A 15377-nucleotide genomic window follows, 5' to 3' on the forward strand; every position below is an offset into this window, starting at 1 on the left:
AGGTACTTTTCACTTAGAGTGTAGCTTAGCTTTTATTTAACCTGATGTTTCAAATTTGGATTATATGGTTTAATATATATTTTATCATAGGACTGAGCATAAATCAATTTTATCTTCGCATTTACTGGAATGCTGTATTTTTAATTTTTTTTTAATTGAGGTTTCCTGAGATGTGGTTCATTTTTCAAATTTAAAAAATGTAGAAAGCCACATTTGAGATCTTCTTTTTAAGAATCAATTCCTGTCAAATGTGTTTTTCTACCATAAAATTCCACGGGTATAGAAAAGTGCTTTGTTTAGTTAAAATATTTGTACTAAACATTTTTTAAAAAATACTTTAATGTAGACAGATTTTTGTGCATTCATGTTGTATTTCTAATAGATCTTGTCAGACAGAAGAAATCAATAAATATCAAGTATTATACAAGCTGGTGGTGAGTAACTATGGATACACAAACAGAACCCACCAACATTTTGTGGACATTAGGATTTCAATGTATCAACTTCAGTTCTATCCAAATTTCAGGCTCTTCTCCTCCAGCCCCTCCTTGGGAGCTATTTCCACTGAGCTCAGTGGAATTCCACAGATAGGGTATGACCCAAGTGAGCATTCAGTTGTGCTCCAAAAAATGGGCAAAAAGAAGCCAAAAATTGTCCTCCTCTTACTGAGAACAGCTCGGCTCACAGCTGAAAGAAAAGGAGTCGAATGGCTTCAAAAGCCATGGAGCAAGGAGGTATTTGAGGCAAGAATGACTGATTAATCTTTGTGGGTGTTTGTTTTGTTTGTGTTGTAACATTTCCACTTCTCAGCTTAAAACTGCTCTTTTAGTGGATGAAGAACTGCATTTAATCAGCCAGCCTTCATGGGATGGGCTGGAGTTACTGTTCACCTTGCTTTTAAACGTGCCAGCCTTGAGCTGCTTCCAAAACACGTCTGATGTGGTTGGACTGTGTGGATCAAAGTGCCCTTGGGGCATATCCTGAGCAGAACACAGCACCGTTCCCAGAATGAAAGAGGGACTGATGGCTCACTCAGAACCAGGTTTGGGGCTGGGACTTTCGGGGACTCTTTCAGGCTCACTCAGTAAGGGCCTGATGTTCTCATCACTTGTCCCACACAGCTCTGTGAACAATTTTGCTGCAATTACAGCAAATGCTGTCTGGTACACCGGGAGCTTATACAAACTGCCACACATCTGACAAGTCTTCACACAGTTAGCAGCTAGCAGGGACATTTCTGCTACTCCTTCAAACAGTAGCATATAGAGTTTGCTCTCTGTCTTCCACACTGCAAAATTCTGCTTGTTTGTTCGATTTCTTGTTTGTTTTACTGTCCAGTATTCTATGATTCGTTCACATTTACCTGCCACAATTTCAAATATGGGAATATGACATTTGTCAAGGATCCCCAAACCACAGAATCACAGAATATTCCAGGTTGGAAGTGCCTCACAAGGATCATCAAGTCCAGCTCTTGAGCAAATGGCCCATGCAAGGACTGAATCCACAACCTTGGCATTTTTAGCAGAAAATGTTGAAACTCACTAAAGTTCTGTAGTTTTAGGACTCATTCTAGCAAACTCAAATTTGCTAATATCATCTGCTCCATTTCTGGGAATATTTCTCTTAGAAAGCCTGGAGAAAACAGTGTTTCACTTCCGTAGCTGCTAAAACTTTTGTTCATTTTGTTGGTGAACGTTTAACACCTCAGTTGAAAGCATGCTCGGCACACACACTGAAAACTAAGGTTATAAACCAGTTTTAATCAGCATGATCCGTGCTACCTCCATCCCTGTGATTAGGGGGGGTAATTAGTCTCTACACTGAGAGGTCGGTGTGAGCTGAACCTGTAGGGTAATACAGGCTTGGCTGTCCCTTTCTTCCTGATGATTGCAGGCTCATCCTCTTGGCCTACACGGTTTGCTTCTCAGAAAAACTCAAATCAGAAAACTGTTGTTAAATTTTATTCCTAAACAAGACACCTATAATCTCTTCAACAGTTTTTGGAATGTAATTTATTCCCACTGCCACCCGGAAAATTCGAAGGTCTGATTTTAAAGTCCCGATGAACCCTGGACGCTTTTCAGCTGAGAAATGAAAACGCAAAAACTTGTCCCTTTTGGCTTGATTATGTTACTTTTGTTATGTTTAGTTGCTTTCCGCGGCCCACCCCGGCCCGCGGCCCTGGCCTGGCACCGGCCTGTTCCCGGCCCGGATCAATTCGGTCCTTGGCCCGGATCAGTTCGGTTCCCGGCCCGGCTCGGTTCAATCCCCGGCCCGGTTCGGTTCCATCCCCGGCACGGTTCCATCCCCGGCCCGGCCCCGCCGATCGGGCCCGTGGTTGCCGGGTAACCGCGAACGCGGCCAGCGCGGCTGTGGCGCTGCTGCTCCAGGCTCTGTCCGTGCAGAACGCGCTCCTGGCTGGGTGTTCGCAGCCTGGGCTCGGGCACGAGACTGCTCTGGGCGATTCGCCGAGAGAATTTTCACAGAGAGCATTGCGAGTTTTCAATTGGCAGAGCATTGGTCTCTGCGAGGATATCCTGAATTGCGTTTGAAGGTAAAGATTGACTAAAGTGGTACTTTGTGGCTTTGTCACATCTGTGCTCTCTGAAAGAGAATGCCAAAGGGAAACACAGGGTGTGATAGTGCCAGACTGCTGGTGCAGCAGTTCAGTGGCAGGTACAGCTGAGTGGATGAGCAATGTCTTTATACAGTTTTGTCACAATGGGCAAAACGTCCTTTATAACAAGATTTAAGCCATACACTATAACATTCCAGTCTCTCACAAGTTCTGTGAGCAGCAGCTGAGAAAGCAGGGGTTGTTTACCCAAAGAAGAGAAGGTCCACTCTAGCTATTTTAAAGTAATATTTAAGCTACAGCTTTGTCTGTTCTAGCTATTATTAATGTTCAGATTTTTAGCTCCAGGTTTTAGTATGATCTGTCTTTGAACTGCACAACATAGCCATAAAGTTCAAATAAAATCCAACTAGAGGCTTAACAATACTAGCTATTTATGCCAAACTTTTGTTATGTTTAGTTGCTTCCCGCGGCCCACCCCGGCCCGCGGCCCTGGCCCGGCACCGGCCTGTTCCCGGCCCTGATCCGTTCGGTCCTTGGCCCGGATCAGTTCGGTCCTTGGCCCGGATCAATTCGGTCCTTGGCCCGGATCAATTCGGTCCTTGGCCCGGATCAATTCGGTCCTTGGCCCGGATCAATTCGGTCCTTGGCCCGGATCAGTTCGGTTCCCGGCCCGGCTCGGTTCAATCCCCTGCCCGGCCCCGGCCTGTTCCCGGCCCGGATCAGTTCGGTCTGTGGCCCGGATCAGTTCGGTTCCCGGCCCGGATCAGTTCGGTTCCCGGCCCGGCTCGGTTCATTCCCCGGCCCGGCCCGGCTCAGTTCAATCCCCGGCCCAGCTCGGTGTGAGAGGAATGACGGGCTTGTTTTTACAAATAAGCTGTGGGTCTGCTGATAAGATGCAGCTATCAGTGAAACAGAAATAATGGGATGGATTCCGCTAAAAGATGAAAGAGGCACTGAAAGAGCATCATGAATTCCACAAGATTTAAGAATTAAGAAGGGATTATGCACTGGGGGGAAAGGTATCGATGGTATCAGGCGTTCCGGGAAGCCTGTACCTCTCAAGTACCTCAGCCTATGGGGAAAGAGAGAAGGGACAAGCGGCCGGGAATTAGGATAAAAAAGAGGCTGCGCCCTCCAAAAATTTGAGAGACCCCAGGGGAATGCCCCATGGTATCTCCCTTTATTCGAATAAAGAAAAAGGACTCCTCTGTCTCCTTTTCGGGCATAAACCTCTGGTGTTTGTTCATTAATTTTCCTGTCAGGTTCAATCCCCGGCCCGGCCCGGCTCGGTTCAATCCCCGGCCCGGCTCGGTTCGATCCCCGGTTCGGTTCAATCCCGACTCGGTTCAGTCCCCGGCCCGGCTCGGTTCAATCCCCGGCCCGGTTCCATCCCCGGCTCGGTTCAATCCCGGTTCGGTTCAATCCCCGGCTCGGTTCCATCCCCGGCTCGGTTCCATCCCCGGCCCGGTTCAATCCCCGGCCCGGTTCGGTTCAATCCCCGGCCCGGTTCCATCCCCGGCCCGGCCCCGCCGATCGGGCCCGTGGTTGCCGGGTAACCGCGAACGCGGCCAGCGCGGCTGTGGCGCTGCTGCTCCAGGCTCTGTCCGTGCAGAACGCGCTCCTGGCTGGGTGTTCGCAGCCTGGGCTCGGGCACGAGACTGCTCTGGGCGATTCGCCGAGAGAATTTTCACAGAGAGCATTGCGAGTTTTCAATTGGCAGAGCATTGGTCTCTGCGAGGATATCCTGAATTTCGTTTGAAGGTAAAGATTGACTGAAGTGGTACTTTGTGGCTTTGTCACATCTGTGCTCTCTGAAAGAGAATGCCAAAGGGAAATACAGGGTGTGATAGTGCCAGACTGCTGGTGCAGCAGTTCAGTGGCAGGTACAGCTGAGTGGATGAGCAATGTCTTTATACAGTTTTGTCACAATGGGCAAAACGTCCTTTATAACAAGATTTAAGCCATACACTATAACATTCCAGTCTCTCACAAGTTCTGTGAGCAGCAGCTGAGAAAGCAGGGGTTGTTTAGCCCAAAGAAGTGAAGGTCCACTCTAGCTATTTTAAAGTAATATTTAAGCTACAGCTTTGTCTGTTCTAGCTATTATTAATGTTCAGATTTTTAGCTCCAGGTTTTAGTATGATCTGTCTTTGAACTGCACAACATAGCCATAAAGTTCAAATAAAATCCAACTAGAGGCTTAACAATACTAGCTATTTATGCCAAACTTTTGTTATGTTTAGTTGCTTCCCGCGGCCCACCCCGGCCCGCGGCCCTGGCCCGGCACCGGCCTGTTCCCGGCCCTGATCCATTCGGTCCTTGGCCCGGATCAGTTCGGTCCTTGGCCCGGATCAATTCGGTCCTTGGCCCGGATCAATTCGGTCCTTGGCCCGGATCAGTTCGGTCCTTGGCCCGGATCAATTCGGTCCTTGGCCCGGATCAGTTCGGTTCCCGGCCCGGCTCGGTTCAATCCCCTGCCCGGCCCCGGCCTGTTCCCGGCCCGGATCAGTTCGGTCTGTGGCCCGGATCAGTTCGGTTCCCGGCCCGGATCAGTTCGGTTCCCGGCCCGGCTCGGTTCATTCCCCGGCCCGGCCCGGCTCAGTTCAATCCCCGGCCCAGCTCGGTGTGAGAGGAATGACGGGCTTGTTTTTACAAATAAGCTGTGGGTCTGCTGATAAGATGCAGCTATCAGTGAAACAGAAATAATGGGATGGATTCCGCTAAAAGATGAAAGAGGCACTGAAAGAGCATCATGAATTCCACAAGATTTAAGAATTAAGAAGGGATTATGCACTGGGGGGAAAGGTATCGATGGTATCAGGCGTTCCGGGAAGCCTGTACCTCTCAAGTACCTCAGCCTATGGGGAAAGAGAGAAGGGACAAGCGGCTGGGAATTAGGATAAAAAAGAGGCTGCGCCCTCCAAAAATTTGAGAGACCCCAGGGGAATGCCCCATGGTATCTCCCTTTATTCGAATAGAGAAAAAGGACTCCTCTGTCTCCTTTTCGGGCATAAACCTCTGGTGTTCATTAATTTTCCTGTCAGGTTCAATCCCCGGCCCGGCCCGGCTCGGTTCAATCCCCGGCCCGCCTCGGTTCGATCCCCGGTTCGGTTCAATCCCGACTCGGTTCAGTCCCCGGCCCGGTTCGGTTCAATCCCCGGCCCGGCTCGGTTCAATCCCCGGCCCGGCTCGGTTCAATCCCTGGCTCGGATCGGTTCAATCCCCGGCCCGGTTCGGTTCAATCCCCGGCCCGGTTCGGTTCAATCCCCGGCCCGGTTCCATCCCCGGCCCGGCCCCGCCGATCGGGCCCGTGGTTGCCGGGTAACCGCGAACGCGGCCAGCGCGGCTGTGGCGCTGCTGCTCCAGGCTCTGTCCGTGCAGAACGCGCTCCTGGCTGGGTGTTCGCAGCCTGGGCTCGGGCACGAGACTGCTCTGGGCGATTCGCCGAGAGAATTTTCACAGAGAGCATTGCGAGTTTTCAATTGGCAGAGCATTGGTCTCTGCGAGGATATCCTGAATTTCGTTTGAAGGTAAAGATTGACTGAAGTGGTACTTTGTGGCTTTGTCACATCTGTGCTCTCTGAAAGAGAATGCCAAAGGGAAACACAGGGTGTGATAGTGCCAGACTGCTGGTGCAGCAGTTCATTGGCAGGTTCAGCTGAGTGGATGAGCAATGTCTTTATACAGTTTTGTCACAATGGGCAAAACGTCCTTTATAACAAGATTTAAGCCATACACTATAACATTCCAGTCTCTCACAAGTTCTGTGAGCAGCAGCTGAGAAAGCAGGGGTTGTTTAGCCCAAAGAAGTGAAGGTCCACTCTAGCTATTTTAAAGTAATATTTAAGCTACAGCTTTGTCTGTTCTAGCTATTATTAATGTTCAGATTTTTAGCTCCAGGTTTTAGTATGATCTGTCTTTGAACTGCACAACATAGCCATAAAGTTCAAATAAAATCCAACTAGAGGCTTAACAATACTAGCTATTTATGCCAAACTTTTGTTATGTTTAGTTGCTTCCCGCGGCCCACCCCGGCCCGCGGCCCTGGCCCGGCACCGGCCTGTTCCCGGCCCTGATCCGTTCGGTCCTTGGCCCGGATCAGTTCGGTCCTTGGCCCGGATCAATTCGGTCCTTGGCCCGGATCAATTCGGTCCTTGGCCCGGATCAATTCGGTCCTTGGCCCGGATCAGTTCGGTCCTTGGCCCGGATCAATTCGGTCCTTGGCCCGGATCAGTTCGGTTCCCGGCCCGGCTCGGTTCAATCCCCTGCCCGGCCCCGGCCTTTTCCCGGCCCGGATCAGTTCGGTCTGTGGCCCGGATCAGTTCGGTTCCCGGCCCGGCTCGGTTCAATCCCCTGCCCGGCCCCGGCCTGTTCCCGGCCCGGATCAGTTCGGTCTGTGGCCCGGATCAGTTCGGTTCCCGGCCCGGATCAGTTCGGTTCCCGGCCCGGCTCGGTTCATTCCCCGGCCCGGCCCGGCTCAGTTCAATCCCCGGCCCAGCTCGGTGTGAGAGGAATGACGGGCTTGTTTTTACAAATAAGCTGTGGGTCTGCTGATAAGATGCAGCTATCAGTGAAACAGAAATAATGGGATGGATTCCGCTAAAAGATGAAAGAGGCACTGAAAGAGCATCATGAATTCCACAAGATTTAAGAATTAAGAAGGGATTATGCACTGGGGGGAAAGGTATCGATGGTATCAGGCGTTCCGGGAAGCCTGTACCTCTCAAGTACCTCAGCCTATGGGGAAAGAGAGAAGGGACAAGCGGCCGGGAATTAGGATAAAAAAGAGGCTGCGCCCTCCAAAAATTTGAGAGACCCCAGGGGAATACCCCATGGTATCTCCCTTTATTCGAATAAAGAAAAAGGACTCTGTCTCCTTTTCGGGCATAAACCTCTGGTGTTTGTTCATTAATTTTCCTGTCAGGTTCAATCCCCGGCCCGGCCCGGCTCGGTTCAATCCCCGGCCCGGCTCGGTTCAATCCCGGTTCGGTTCCATCCCCGGCCCGGCTCGGTTCAATCCCCGGCCCGGTTCGGTTCAATCCCCGGCCCGGTTCGGTTCAATCCCCGGCCCGGTTCGGTTCAATCCCCGGCCCGGCTCGGTTCAATCCCCGGCCCGGTTCGGTTCAATCCCCGGCTCGGTTCAATCCCCGGCTCGGTTCAATCCCGGTTCGGTTCCATCCCCGGCCCGGTTCGGTTCCATCCCCGGCACGGTTCCATCCCCGGCCCGGCCCCGCCGATCGGGCCCGTGGTTGCCGGGTAACCGCGAACGCGGCCAGCGCGGCTGTGGCGCTGCTGCTCCAGGCTCTGTCCGTGCAGAACGCGCTCCTGGCTGGGTGTTCGCAGCCTGGGCTCGGGCACGAGACTGCTCTGGGCGATTCGCCGAGAGAATTTTCACAGAGAGCATTGCGAGTTTTCAATTGGCAGAGCATTGGTCTCTGCGAGGATATCCTGAATTGCGTTTGAAGGTAAAGATTGACTAAAGTGGTACTTTGTGGCTTTGTCACATCTGTGCTCTCTGAAAGAGAATGCCAAAGGGAAACACAGGGTGTGATAGTGCCAGACTGCTGGTGCAGCAGTTCAGTGGCAGGTTCAGCTGAGTGGATGAGCAATGTCTGGTCTACTGATTGTGCTTTGTTCACTAAAGAAACACAACATTTTCTAAATACACCAGTCTGTCCATTTTTTCCTATAATGATTACTTAAACTGCTTAAAGGTGAACGAGTTCTGTTCAAGTTTCAGTGGGATCTTATCATCTGGTTATTAAAAATATTAGGGAGATGTCTCTGAATTAAGGTGCAAATGAGATCATATCCCAACATCAATAGTCTGGATTTTATGTAACAATAAATGCAGGGAAGAGACAGAGAAAGAAATAGAAAAAGGGGTGGGGGAAGAAAGAGAGTGACAGAGACAGATGAAGTAGAAAATATCACCATTCCATGGATCCCATCGGCACACCATGTGGTGAGGTCTCGCAGAACATAAGACTCCAATGGATGAACACAGATTTGGGCAAGGTGGGACTGCCTCTCTGGGACAGGGCAAGTTTGACTCTGTCTCTTGCTACTTTCAAATAATACAAAATCTTTAGCACCAGTATATCCTTTGAGTCTGCCATGAATTGGGTTGTGGGTTTTCAGATCTGTTGTGTTACTTTGCATCCCATGCAGTCATGTGGTGCAAGGCTTCAGGCACGGCTCTGGGGGCACGCTGGAGGCCTTGGCTGGGCTGTGACACCCCCTCAGCTGCTCCTCATGGCAATGTCCCCTGGATGTGGCCTTCTTGTGGGGGGAGGTTTTAGAGCTGAGCCAGTTTGTGTGAGGGAGGGTGGGTGTGCACTGCCTCTTAGCAGAGGCTATGCCACACAGCCAAAATTTCCTCCTTGCCCCTCTGTTGAGGGGAGGTTTGTGTGCAAACCTGGCCTCAGCAGATGAGCCTGTGGCTGTGACTTCCCCACCCTGAAGCCAGACAGAGCTGATTCCCAGGACAGCTGCTGGCTTTGGCTTTGGTGTGGATACATTTTTCTCCCTCAGTGTTGTTGACTTCTCCCCAGACCTGAGATCATGGGACAATAGTGTCACCTTTAGTTTGTCTCAAGTTCCTGAGAGGTGGCTTAACTCACAGCCCAAAGTTCCAGTCAGCAGGCATTTTCAGGGAAGGCTGGGCTTTGGTGGTCACAGCTTCTTTATACAGTTTTGGCAGAATGGGCAAAAAATGCTTTAAAACCAGATTTAAGCCATTAGCCATAACATTCCAGTCTCTCACACGTCCTGTGAGGAGCAGCTGAGAGAGCAAGGGGTGTTTAGCCTAAAGAAGAGGAGGCGCACTCTAGCTATTTTAAAGTAATATTAAAGCTACAGCTTGTACAGCCTGTTCTAACTATTATTAATGTTATTCAGATTTTTAGCTCCAGGTTTCAGTGTGATTCATTTTTGAATTGCACAACATAGCCATATAGTTCAAATAAAATCCAACTAGAGGCTTAACAATACTAGCTACTTATGCCAAACAAGCACTTAGCTACTTTCAAATGATAAAAAATCTTCAGCACCATTATATCCTTTGAGTCTGCCATGAATTCAGTTGTGGGTTCTCAGAGTTCCGTTCTTGCTCCTTCCAGTTTTGTTGAGGCATAGTTGTACATCTGTGACATCGTCTCTTCAAAATGGCTTCTGGACGCCGAAAAGACACACCGGCGCCGCCTCTTTTTTTCAAGGAAAAACTGAAGCCTGCTAATGTAAGTACCCTCTGGGGCTGTGTTAAGGCTGGAAACGCCGCTGGTGTCCCTCCTCTCCCTGCCCCTCCTGTTGTCCAGCAGCACTGTGAGGCTGCAGAGCCCTCCCCAGCTCTCTGTGCCGTGCTCCTGTTGCTGGGGGCTGTCCTGGTGCAGTTGGGAACACCGTGTGTTGCTCCAGGGACACTCCAGTGTCTTCCCTGGCTGTGCCACCGGGGCCAAGTGAAACCAATGTCCAGCTGGAGCCCTGAGCATGCGCTTCTCTCCCTGCCCTTTGTCACAGCAATTCCTTCTGTCAGGCTGGACACTCACCTGTGCTGCTCTGGCCAACGTGCCCTTGGGCACCTGGGCATGTGGGTGAGGGGGAAGCTCCAACTCTGCCCAAAGCCTTGAGAGACACGGCTGGTCCCAGCCAGAAGAGGTTCCAGAGCAGCTGTTCTCTCTCATCTCCTGCGTGGGGCACAGATCCAGCCCTGCAGACAGCACTGGAGTCAGGGCCACAAAGGTCCCTTGGCTGTCTGGAGCTCACTTGACTGAAGATGCCCTGCTGCTGAGGCTCTGTCAAGGAGATCCCTCTGTTTTCTTCTGTGGAGGGCTGTGTGAGCCCAGAGAGAGAAAGCAAATGCTAATTAACAGAGAGAACTAGAACTTGGACTCATTCCTGCGCACCTCACTCTTGGTACCACTTTGCTTTCTTGTGTCTCTTGGACTCACCCAGCAGCACTATCTCCTCACTGTGAGTTTTGAGTGTTGTGCAGGGATGGAGTCAGGGGAGTTCTGAGAACTCCTCCCCACTCTCTGAAAAGGTCACTGCCTCAATCCAATGGAACTAAAGAGGAAACAAATGCCCAAAGAGCAGAAATCCCCAAACATGTCACATCAAATCACAGAGACAGGGATAATGGGACAGAGCCATGTGGTTGGAGTACGTGTATTGTGCTCTGTATTATTAGTTTATTGATGCTAAGGATTTCATCAGGTAGCTTCCAGGGCTTCCAGCACTGTCCTAGTGTCTGTGATCACAAATTAGTCACCAGTGCCACTTGTTCAAGAAAAGCCTTTCTGAAGAAGCACGTCTCTGAGGCTCTTGCTGGTTTGTTATTTTGTTTTTTTGCCTTTCAGCTCCTTCCCTCTAAGTTCCAGAAGGAGAAGTTTCTGAACACAAAGAATGAGGCCAGCACTGGGGGGAGTCATCTGCCCAGAATTGGCCCAATTCTAGACACGAGTGAGACTGATCAAAAGGTAGCCTTTTCCTGCTCTTTTCTTTTTTGTTTGATGCAAAGTTTGAAGAGGGTGTGTGCTTGTGACAGGCTTGCCTCCAGCAAAATACCTCAGTGTCCAAGTCCTGTTGTCCTTACAAACTGCTGGTAGTGATGGACTTGGAGTCCTGATCTGCACTAAGCCAACACAAATGACCTCTGCTGAAACTGCTGGGGTTTGCTGGAGTGTAGCTGCCATTGCTAAAACGATGGGGGAAGGTTGGGGACACAAAGGCACAAGATTGCCATTTGCCATTCTCTTGCTGAAACAGCCCCCTCTTGCTTTGCTGTGGTCACCATCAAATGTTTGGGGTCATAGGATTCCCTCCACAGTGGCAGCGTTGGCCTCTGAAGGCCAAGGAGCTGCAGGAATTACTTCAGATTTAACAAAACTAATTGCACTAATGCTTTGGGCTGGAACAATGTGTTGGGAGCCTGAGGGGTGTTAGATTTTGCAGGCTGCCAGATGTAGAGGGGACTCGGCCTGGGCAGAGGGGAATGGATCGGTGCCTACTTAGAGGTGTGTTTAAAGTCTGTACTGGCTCAGCACAAAGCACAGTCCAAACGGGTAGGTGGCCGAGGTGGGTGTTGAGCAGGAAATTGGCAGCAAGAGACAGTAACAAACTGGTGAAGGATTGCCCTGGGGAGAGGGCTTGGGAACAGCTCAGAGAAGGGCACAACTAAGGGACAGTGTGCTGCAGCCACTCCCTTCGGCAGACTGTGTCTCCTGTGCAGTCACACAGGAGAGCTGCTGGTGTCCCTGGAGTGGCAGACGTGCTCACCCAGAGTCTGTACTTCACTGGGGATCAGAGGAAGAGTCTCCCTCATGAACCTCCCAACAGCTGAACCTCTCCCTGCTCTCTCTTGCCTCTCCAGTTGTCGCCAGTTCCCCCGAAACAGAGCTTGTTTCGGGTTTCCCCATCAGAGCTGGTATTTCAGAACTACGTCATTCATGAGGTCTCTGAAATGGAACTGACTGTCACGAATAAGGACAAGGTAAGTGCTGGGATGTGGAGCTTTAACGCTATGCTGGAAGAGGGGAGTGGTGTCATTCCCATAGTGCACAGCAAAGCAAGTTACCTGCTGCAGCACATCCAGAAGAAAATGTCTCAGCACCTTTGTTCTGCAGGATGGTGGAAATCTTGTTGTGCCAGGAATTCTCCCCTGATTTTGGCCGTGCATGGATGGTATCTATCCCAAAGGATCTTCCTTCCCTTGAAAGCTCTGTACTGATACGAATGGGGAGGGCTGTACAGTTCTTACCTGCTCTCATGCTTTGCCTTGAGTCTATACCACATCCCGTGTCTCCTTGGGTCCTGGTAGGAATCTCTGCCTCTCTCAGCCTGTTTGGCTCCCTTTGTGCAGCTCAATATCAAAGCTCAGGGGCTGAATCTTCTCCACTTTGTGCTGGAATCACTTATCACTAATGGCATTGGTACTGCAGGAAATGTGTTCTGAAACAGCCCTGGAGTCAGACTGATGCAGCAGAAGCAGTGAGAGGCCTTTAGGTGCCCCTTCAGGCTCCTGCTAAGCTTCATCCAGCTCTGCTCAGGCTTTCCAAAAGCAACATGGTGCTCTGCTTTCCCTTTGGAGAACCACAGCACATCCAAAGCCATGTGCTCCTGGAGGACTTCACCTTCACTTGAAGCAATTGTGACTGTTCTGCAGTTTCCCAAGAGTGTTGAGAGGGGAAAAGTTGAAAAATGTCAGCAGTTGTGTTCCACTGTAAAGAGGAAACCTGAAACCATTTGAATTTCAGTTGGGGAAACATTTTCTCAGATGAGGCTTGTGCCAAGAGTGGGCTGGTGGGAAGAGCCAGGAGGGAGTCAAAATCATCTGGTTTAGATTTTTTGAGAGCATTTTGGTGCTCAGGGGTTGACATCTATGTGCTAGCAAATGCACATTTGCTGTGTCTGTGTATCCCAGAGGGCAGAACCTGGCCTGCTGGCTGCAGGCAGGAATGCCCAGCAGCCCAGCTTGCCTGCACAGGCAGCAAGAGCCCCTGGCGAGCCAAGACTGGCTTTTCATTCTGGAGCCACAGGGTGAGTCAGTGCTGGTCATGTTTCTCCAGGCAGAAGATGCCTTTGAAGCCCACAGTCGATAGGCACGGCCTGTCTGTGTTTCTGTCTCTTTTGGCAAGCTGAGTGCTGTCATGGTTTTATGATTCTTCCTTGCTGCTTTACTGCCCATTTAATTTCTCTTTGCCATCTCCATGTTTTAGGGATTGTCTTTCTTTGTCCTTCTTTGCCTTTTCAGGTTTGCTTTTATTCCCAGGGAGGCCACAGTGCTTGGTCTCCTCTCTTACTGGTCTGCCTGCCTGACTGTACCCCCAGAACTGCCCTACCCACACCTGATCTGCTAGAAGGGAATTTCTTCCTTCCCCCAGGATAATGTGCTGCTTTGCTTTCAGGTAGCACATCCCCTGTCTGGAACACCACTGCATGGCTGTGTGCAGGCAGAAGCCAGCAGGTTTTTGGCCTTGTTGAATATGCAGATGACTTGGTGCAGGTGCTCTGTCTCCATCCTGCTGGTGCTGACCTGCTCAGCCCTTCCTTCCCACCAGGCACTGCCCTACTGCCCCTGGCCAAAACGACCCAGACAGAAGGGATTCAAGTTCTCCCTTGTGAATGATGTGCCTGTACCTCCACAGCTGAAAGTGCTTTGGAAACGGGATCAAGGAAGGATGTCACCAGGGCACGGACAGGTCTCCTCTCGTCCTGCTTCCACAAGCGGCAAAATCATTGTCTCATGTCTTCCCTGCAGTTTCTCCAGCCGGTGAAGATCTCCATGGAGTTATCACCTCACTTCAGGCTGGCGTACGCCAGTGATGCGTACCATACTGTGCCACCAGGCGCGACCATCCGTGTGCGCATCCAGTTCACCCCTGACGAGAGCAAGGTGAGACTGGAGGAGCCAAAGCACACAATTCTCTCCAAAGCCATTGTTTTCCCTGCACTCTGGTACAGCCCATTCCTTGCTGTGAGCTTGGCTCCAGGCTGGGGGCAGGCAGCCTGCAGCCAGGCTCACCTTGGCACGTGCTGTCAGGGGCTGCAGCCAGGCCTGACAGGCCCTGCTTATTCCTGAGCATTCCCAAGGGAAGATGCACAGGGAACAGGATGAAAATGACAGAGGGGTGTTGAGAGATGTTTGGCCATCTCTAGGTACAGTGGAAGGGTTTCATTATTATGGAAAACACTAGAGGAATGAAGAGCTCAGAGAGCTTTCCTCCTTCCTGACTGGCAACAGCTTCCCTGCCTCACCCTGGGCTGGAGCAAAGACGGTGCTTTTTGCCCCCTCTGTTCTCCAGCCTTGCAGCTGTGCTGTCCCACAGCACAAGTGACCAAGGTACAGCTGCAAGGCCAGGGCAGAGGATGTGCTGTGCCCGTGAGCCCAGCCTGGCACAGGCACACTGAGCTCTAGGTGCCCTTGGCAGGAGGTTGGTGAGCTGCAGGGGACTTGGACAGCTGCTGAAAGAGCTGGTGTAGGGCAGGTACAACCTGCAGGCAGAGCTGTGAGCCCAGAGCCTGTGGCAGTGACGCTGCTGTGGCTCTGTCTTCATGCCTGTCACTGTGGCTGCTCTGTCCACTGGCACCCGTTCCGTGCCAAACGTGCTTTGGTGGGGAGATTTGAGCAGCAGGGCCGAGGCCCTGGCCAGTCTGATCCCAGTGCTGGGATCTGGAGGGCCAATGCTGGGATCTGGAGGTTTGTTCATACAGAAGGGTTTAGGACATGGCAGGGAAGGGAGGAAGGGAAACAAACAACATCCAACAGCATCCTGCTACCTCTTAGCACTGTTCTTCTCCTGACTTGCTTGGAGAGGCAAAGTTAGAGGGAATTGTGAGCCAACTGATGTTTCTACACCGGGCCAGCGGTGACGGATCTCTTTGGGTGCAGCTGTTTTCTCACCTTCCTTTTGCTGCTTAAAGTCAGTTTAGCACTTTGTCCTATTCTCAAACAGTGGGAATATAGTAACCTAAAGAGGAATGGCCTGTGTTCCCTAGCTCCATGTTCCTTAGAAGGGATTTGGGAATTATTTATCATCACTAAAATTTACAGTAAAAGTTGTGGCCTAGGGCATTTCTCTGTATGACCCTAGTGACACAACAAGCTTAATGCCACCAAGATGGGTTTTGCAAAGTGCACTGCTGCCTTTAAAATGTGACATATTAGCAGAACTTAGTGTTCATTTTGGGGTGGAATAGGTAAATTGATGTCCTTGAAGGGTTATAGGAAATGGGTTTTCTTCTGCCATGGGGATGACACTAAATACCCTGTCCTGAGCTACTTTCTTTTCCTACAGGA

Source organism: Pseudopodoces humilis, chromosome 14, assembly GCF_049639895.1.
Source record: "Pseudopodoces humilis isolate 2021_Gansu_Grassland_sample_001 chromosome 14, ASM4963989v1, whole genome shotgun sequence".
NCBI classification, from domain to species: domain Eukaryota; kingdom Metazoa; phylum Chordata; class Aves; order Passeriformes; family Paridae; genus Pseudopodoces; species Pseudopodoces humilis.